Source organism: Tupaia chinensis, unplaced genomic scaffold (assembly GCF_000334495.1).
Source record: "Tupaia chinensis unplaced genomic scaffold, TupChi_1.0 Scaffold000140_1, whole genome shotgun sequence".
Lineage (NCBI taxonomy): Eukaryota > Metazoa > Chordata > Mammalia > Scandentia > Tupaiidae > Tupaia > Tupaia belangeri.
Genome location: NW_006159610.1, coordinates 6,088,049 through 6,096,076, shown reverse-complemented (window position 1 = coordinate 6,096,076; position 8,028 = coordinate 6,088,049). Strand labels below are relative to the sequence as shown.

The 8,028-nt window shown below is 44.1% G+C and overlaps 1 pseudogene; it reads left to right on the top strand.

Annotated features, from left to right (window-relative positions):
• The first annotated feature begins 5,520 nt into the window (after positions 1-5,520).
• LOC102473641 (60S ribosomal protein L13a pseudogene) lies at positions 5,521-6,178 on the top strand (annotated as a pseudogene).
• The last annotated feature ends 1,850 nt before the right edge of the window (positions 6,179-8,028 follow it).

The window sequence follows — 8,028 nt, the reverse complement described above, 5'->3', positions numbered from 1 at the left end:
ATTTTGAACTGGTAAGGATATTTCCTTGAAACTTGAAGCCTAGAAACAGGTTAGTATTCTGTTCAAATAGTAGATACATGAATCCATTGACAGCTCAAGATGGGACAAAAATCCTTAAAACAGGACAAAGCTTAGAAGAAAATTAGCAATATTTTAGTCAAGTCACAGAATGCTGTTTCATCAGTTCGGTCTCATGTACTTAATCTTTCTTCTGTTGTGGTTCGATCTTCCAGATTGAACTCTGGGATATTATATTCAACTCCAACTTGGCCCTACAATTAAGTTGCCCATTTTCTTAGGTTTTGAACTCTTACTTTCTGACCCCTTATTTCTTTTCTTATAACTTGCTATAGGGTACATGCACTCGCTGGAGAAAGAGAGAGAAAGTGAGAAAGCACTTTACTATTCCTTTTATACTTTTTAAAAAAAGAATTCTTTATTAATTTCATTTATTCATTCATTTATTTTAATTTGACCCGAAAGAGATACAGAGAAAGAGAGTGAGACAGTGAGAAAGCAAGCCACCAGGTCCAGGACTTGAACCTGGTTTGGCCCTGTAGGAGTGTTCAGTGCCTTAACCATCATGCCACCTGCTGGTCCCAAAATAATTCTTTTTTTTTTTTTTGAGAGGTTTTTGTTATAGGACATGTGTGCTCGCCAGAAAGACAGAGACAGAGAGACAGAAAGCGAGAAATCACCCCCCACGGTGGTGGTGGTGGGGTGATGGCCACACTGCAATCCCTTCTCCTCCATTCTTTTCTCAGGATCTTGGGCACACACACACATGTGCCCAGCGTGAGTTTAAGCCACTGAGTCCGGTACTCAAACTCTGGTCTACTCCATGGGAGCCCAGCAACATAGCCATTACGCCAACTGCTGTTCCCTTCTTTTATTCTTTTTATTACATCCATCTTTGTTTCCTGGTTAGTTTTCTCATTCTTTTCTTTTTTTTTTCCCCTTTTTTTCTGTACCTTTTTTTTTTTGAGAGATTTTCGCTATAGGGCGCGTGCGCTCGCCAGACAGACAGAGACATAGAGACAGAAAGCGAGAAATCACCCCCGAGGGAGGATGGTCACGCCGCAATCCCTTCTCCTCCATTCTCCTCTCGGGATCTTGGGCACGCACGCACACGCGCCCAGCGTGAGATTTAAGCCACCAGGTCCGAGACATGAACCGCGGTCGACTACGTGGGAGTCCAGCGACATAGCCATTACTCCAACTGCTGGTTCCCCTGTACCATTTTTTTAACCACCACACCATCTGTCAGTCTTCTTTACCATTTTTTTCCCCCACAAATACTTCCATCTTTTGGAGGCTCATAACTATTTAGCACTCATAACTTTTTTTTTTTTTTGGATAGGTTTTTGATATAGGGCATGTGCACTCGCCAGACAGAGAGAGACAGAGAGACAGAAAGCGAGATATCACCCCCCAGGGGGGATGGTCAGGCCGCAATCCCTTCTCCTCCATTGTCCTCTCCGGATCTTGGGCACGCACTCACATGAGCCAGGAGTGAGTTTAATCCACCGGGTCCAGGACTCGAACCACGGTTGACTACATGGGAGTCCAGTGACATAGCCATTACGCTAACTACTGGTCCCGTCATAACTTTTTAAAAATGCTGTAAGGAAAGGGGACCACCAGATGGCATGGTGATTAAGGCACTGGACTCCTACATGGTCAACCATGGTTCAAGTCCCAGACCTGGCAGCTTGTTTTCTGCTGGTCACTTCTTATAGCATATTTATTTTATACAAAGCATGTTTTTGAATGAAAAGTCATTATACTGATTTAAAAAGAATTGGGAAAAAAGCAGCATTGTGGCTACTATGGAGAAAAGTGTTACATTTATAGTCACTGTGGGTTAAGAATGATAAATATGGGGACCAGTAGTTGGCGTAATGGTTATGTCGCTGGACTCCCATGTAGCTGACTGCAGTTCGAGTCCTGGACCCTTTGGTCTAAACTCACACCAGGCGTATGTGCTTGCATGCCCAAGATCCCAAGAGGAGAATGGAGATGAAGGGATTGCGGCATGGCCATCCCCCCTGGGGGGTGATTTCTCGCTTTCTGTCTCTCTGTTTCTCTCTGTCTTTCTGGGGAGCGCACATGCACTATAGCGAAAACCTCTCTAAAAAAAAAAAGTCATCTCATGGATACAATGTATCTTCTAATCTTCTTAATGCTTTAATATTAGTGAAGTATTGGAACCCCAGGTTGCATGGTGACTAAGGTGCTGGTCTCACACATGTTTATAGCAGTTTGAGTCTCAGACTAGGTGGCTTGAAAATCATGCCAGGTATGTGTGAGTGCATGCCCAAAATCCCAAGAGGAGAATGGAGAAGGGAATGGAGAAGGGATTATAGCTTGGCCATCCCCTCTGAATGGTGATTTCTCAGTTTTCTCACTTTCCCTCTATGTGTCTCTCTCTGGTGAGTACTCATATTATATAGCAAAAACCTAAAAAAAAAAAAAAGGATACATTGCCTGTTAACAGTATTAAGTGCCTGGATGTGCTAGACTTTTTATAAAATTTATTTTTCCCCCCTGGTTTTTGCCATAGAATGTGTGCGCTTGCTGCAGACAGAGAGAAGGAAAATGAGAGATCATTCTCTCATGGAGGATGGCCATGGTGCAATCCCTTGTCCTTCTTTGTCTTCTCAGGATTTAAAGCATGCATGCAAATGTGCCTGGGTGATTTTTCTAGTTGCCATGTCTGGGACTCATACTGGAGAGTCATCCATGTAGACATCCAGTGCATTGGGGCCGGAAGTGGTATGGTGCTTAAGGGTACACCACATGGCCAACTGCTATTTGAGTCCAGGACCTGGCGGGTTGTTTCCTCACCTCCCCTTTCTTTCTCTCTCTCTCTCTGTTCTTCTCTGGTCAAATTAAATAAATATAGTTAAATAAAAATCATTCTTAGAGTAAAACAAAAAAGAAATCCAGTGCCTTAACCACCATGCCACCTAAACCAGGAGTTCCCACAACACATTCCACAGGGGGGGAAGTTCATATTGAATTCATGAGGTCAAATCACACTTCACCCACCGAGCCTATTTTTCTTCTTTTATGTAAGTATAAGTCATTAAGAGAAATAACTAGTTATTACACTCTATTAATTATTCATCGATCATAAATATTTGAATTGAATTACTCCAGATGAGATTTGGTAATAAAATATGCAATTCAAAGCTCTATTTCATCTGGAATAATTGACTTCTTAACTTTTTAGAACTTCAAGTATAATGTTTTTCTAAATTATTCAATGAATGAATTCAGTTTGTTTCTCAAATTAACGATCATCCATTCCCTGGATTTAAGAAGTAATATCTACATAGCCTTTCTAGAAGCCATCAGTTTCATAATTAGTGGTTGCTATCTTCTATTTCTTTCCTTTCTTTCTTTCTTTCTTTCTTTCTTTCTTTCTTTCTTTCTTTCTTTCTTTCTTTCTCTTTCTTTCTTTCTTTTTTTTGAGAGGTTTTTGCTATAGAGCGTGTATGCTTGCAAGAGAGATAGAGACAGAGAAAGCGAGAAATCACCCCCCAGGGGGGATGGCCACACCACAATCCCTTCTTCTCCATTCTTCTCTCGGGATCTTGGACACGCACGCACATGCACCTGGTATGAGTTTAAGCCACTGGGTCCAGGACTCAAACTGCGGTTGACTACATGGGAATCCAATGACATAGCCATTTCGCTAACTGCTGGTCACTCTTTCTTTTTTAAAGAATTTTTAATTTAATTTAATTAATTTATTTATTTAGACCAGAGGGGGACAGAGTGAGAGACCAAGCAAGCTGCCAGGTCCAGGACTTGAACTATGATTGGCCATGTGGGAGTCCAGTGCCCATAAGCACCACGCCACCTGTTGGACCCACTATCTTCTATTTCTTTTTATAAAAGCCTAATATTGGGTTAGCCTGTGACTTGGTGGTTAAGGGAGCTGGGTCCCACCCAGCTGACTGTATGGTTCAAATCCTGGTGGCTTTAAAAACATGCTCGGTGCATGTGCACGCATACACAAGTCTTCAAAGGAGAGAGAAACGGAGAAGGGATTTCAGTGTGACCATTCCTCATGGGGGGCACTTTCTCTACTCTTGTCTCTGTCAAGTGCATGGGTCTTGTGGCAAATTGAAAAAAAAAAGAAAAAAAAAAACAGGTACCAGCAGTTTGCATAATGGCTATGTCGCTGGACTCCCATGTAGGTGACTGTGGTTCGCGTCCTGGACCCGGTGGCTTAAAAAACTCACGCCAGGCGCATGTGCGTGCGTGCCCAAGATCCTGAGAGGAGAATGGAGGAGAGGGGATTGTGGCATGGCCATCCCCCCTGGGGGATGATTTCTTGCTTTCTGTCTCTCTGTCACTCTCTGTCTGTCTGCTGAGCGCACAAGCCCTATAGCAAAAACCTCTCCAAAATAAATAAATAAATAAATAAACAAAACAAAACAAAACCAAAATAACAAAAGCCAAATGTAAAAGTATTAATGCACTGGTAGGAGTATAAATTAGTCCAATTTGAAATATGCAGGGAACATCTTAATTACGTATATGTATTTCACCAAGAAATTCTACTCTAAGGATTTTTTTTTCCTTAATGCTTTTGCCATAGGGCATGTGCACTTGCCGTGTGAGAGAGGGCAACGTGAGAAATCACCCCCATGGGGTATGGTTAGGCCATAATCCCTTTTTCCCTCCTGAGATTTTTGGCATGTACTCACATTTGACTAATGTGATTTTCAAGCTACCAGGTCCAGCACTCATACTGTGGTTGGCCATATGGGAATCCAGGGCCATAACCACGATGCAACCTGTTGGCCTCAAGGATTTTGTTTTATGGGAAAAAGTATGCAATATATAAATAACTGTATATAGAGAGGGTTTTAGTTTTGTTTTTATCATAGTAATAGTTCTAGTAGTTAAAAAAGTAGTAAAAAACAGTTAATCTGTACTAGGAGTTTGCTTTTTTTTATTTTTTAGAAGTTTTTGCTATAGGGCGCATGTGCTCACCGGACAGAGAGACAGAAAGTGAGAAATCACTCCCCAGGGGGGATGGCCACGCCACAATCCCTTCTCCTCCATTCTCCTCTGGGGATCTTGGGCACGCACGCACATGCGCCTGGCGTGAGTTTTTTAAGCCACCGGGTCCAGGACTCGAACTATGGTCAACTACATGAGAGTCCAGTGACATAGTCATTACACTAACTGCTGGTCCTATATGAGTTTGCCTAAATAATGTTATAACTATGCAATGAAATACTATCAGCCTTTAAAAACTCACTTGTTGGAACATAAGATAGGAAAATGTTTCACATAAATAGGTGGAAAACTAAGTTAAAAAAGAAAAGAAAAGATGAAAGAATGAAAATAAGGAGAAAGAAAAGGAAAGAAGGAGGAAAGAAAGAAGTGAAGAAAGGAAAGACCTAGAAGCTTATATATCAAAATATACACGAATAGTTGTCTTTTCTGTTTAGTTGCTATGTGTGCTTGTCAGAGAGACAGAGAAGAAACCACTTGCTTTCCCAGGCGGCTGCCGAAGATGGCCGAGGGGCAGGTCCTGGTGCTCGATGGCCGAGGCCATCTCCTGGGCCGCCTGGCAGCCATCGTGGCCAAGCAGGCGCTGCTGGGCCGCAAGGTGGTGGTTGTGCGCTGTGAAGGAACCAACATTTCTGGCGATTTTTTTACAGAAACAAGTTAAAGTACCTGGCCTTCCTCCATCAGCGGATGAACACCAACCCATCCCATGGCCCTACCACTTCCGGGCTCGTGGCCGCATCTTCTGGCGGACAGTAGGAGGCATGCCGCCCCATAAGGCCAAGCGCCGCCAGGCTGCTCTGGACCGCCTCAAGGTGTTGGACGGGATCCCGCCACCCTAAGATAAGAAAAAGCAGATGGTGGCGCCTGCTGCTCTCAAGGTTGTACGACTGAAACCTACAACGGAGTTTGCCGACCTGCGGCGCCTGGCTCACGAGGTCGGCTGGAAGTACCAGGCGGTGACAGCCACCCTGGAGGAGAAGAGGAGGGAGAAGGCCAAGATGCACTACCAGAAGAAGAAACAGCTCATGAGGGTACGGAAACAGGCCGAAAAGAATGTGGAGAAGAAAACTGGCAAAGACACAGAGGTCCTCAAGACCCATGGACTCCTGGTCTGAGCCCAATAAAGACTGTTTATGCCTCATCCTTGGCCTGGACTGCCCTTCCTCCATTGCCTGGGATGTGGGGGATGTCTAAGTGCCCTGGAGGGCAGCCTGGGACTTAAACGTTAGGGACAGAGAAAATGGCCCTAGTCCATCTTTCTGCGGGTTAAATAGCTCTAGGAGGTGACCCAATGGCCTGCCTTCCTGCAACACTTCTGGAGAATTGACGGGGTGGTGAGCTGGACACTGATGGCAGGGAACCCACCAGTGTGAGTAGGGCCTCTGGCCAGGCATCCAGGGCAGGCCTATGCTGTGAGGATGTACCTGGGTGGTGTGGAAGGTGTACAGCTGGGGTGACAGGTGTTGCCCTCAGTCCTTCCTGTATGTTGTGATGAGAAACAAGAATAAATTATTTTTAAAGAAAAAAAAACAACAACACCCTAATGAGGTGTAGTGAAACTGCAATCCCTTCTCACGCCTTCATCCTGTTGGGCTTTGGGTATGTGCATGTGCACCTGGCATGTATTTCAAGCTGTCAGGGCCAGGGTTCAAACTGCAGTTGACCACATGGGATCTCGCTCATGTAATCACAAGGTCACGGGGCCACCTCTCAGTGTTCTTTTCCTGAGTAAGAATGTATGTAATTTTTGTTTTCTCCAATGTAGCTTTCTGGTTTTTAAATAAACAGGTGTTTTTTCTTCCTAAGAAATTATTGCTATCACGTGCATGTACCCACCAGAGAGTCAGAGAGATACAGAGAGACAGAAAATGAGAAATTGCCCCCCAGAGAAGATGGCCTTGCCACAAGCCCTTCTCCTCCATTCTCCTCTGGAGATTTTGGGCATGCACGTATATGTACCAGTATGAGTTTCAAGTCACCAGGTATGGGACTTGAACCGTGATTGACCATGTGGGAGTCCAGGCCCTTATCCACTATGCCAACTGCTGACTCCTGTCTGTACTTTTTAATTGCCAGAAGATATGTGTGTGTGAAAGGTCCATAAGAAAATTGATAAGTGGGGTAAGCAGGTGGTGTGGTGGTTAAGGGCACTAGACTCCCACATGGCCGACTATGGTTCAGGTGTCAGACCTAACAGCTTCTTACCTCACTTTCCCTTTCTCTCTCTGGACAAATGTTTTTTTAAAGAGTTATTTTATTCAATCATTCATTTACTTTTTAAAATTTGACCAGAGAGAAACACAGAGAGAGCAAGAGAGGGAAAGTGAGAAAGCAAGCCACTGGTTCCAGACTCAAACCATCCAGCCTTAACCACCATGCCAACTGCTGGTCCTCTCTCTGGGCAAAATAAAATATAAATAAATAAATATGGGATCAGCAAATGGCATAAAGTTTATGTTACTGGACTCCCACATGGCCAACTTCAATCCTGGACCAAGTAGCTACAAACTCACATTGGGCACATGTGTGTGCCCAAAATCCTAAGAGGAGAATTGAAGAGATGGGACTACAGTGTGGCCATTCCCTACGGGGAGAGATTTCTTGCTTTCTCTCTCTATCTCTCTCTGTCTCACTGGTGAGCGCACATGCCCTATACCAATCAATCTCTAAAAACTAATGATAAATAGGGACCAGCAGGTGGTGTAGTGGTTAAGGTGCTGGATAATCCCACATGGCAGACCACAGTTTGAGTCCCAGACCTGGTGGTGTGCTTTCTCAGTTTCCCTCTCTCTGTCAGTCTCTCTCTGTGTCTATCTCTGGTTGAATTGAAAAAATAAATGAATGGGAATAAATTAAAAATGAAGTAATTCTGGGACCAGCAGTTAGTGTAATGGCTACGTCACTGGACTCCCATGTAGTCGACTGTGGTTTGAGTCCCAGACCCGGTGGTTTAAACTCATGCTGGGCGCATATGCGTCCGTGCCTAAGATC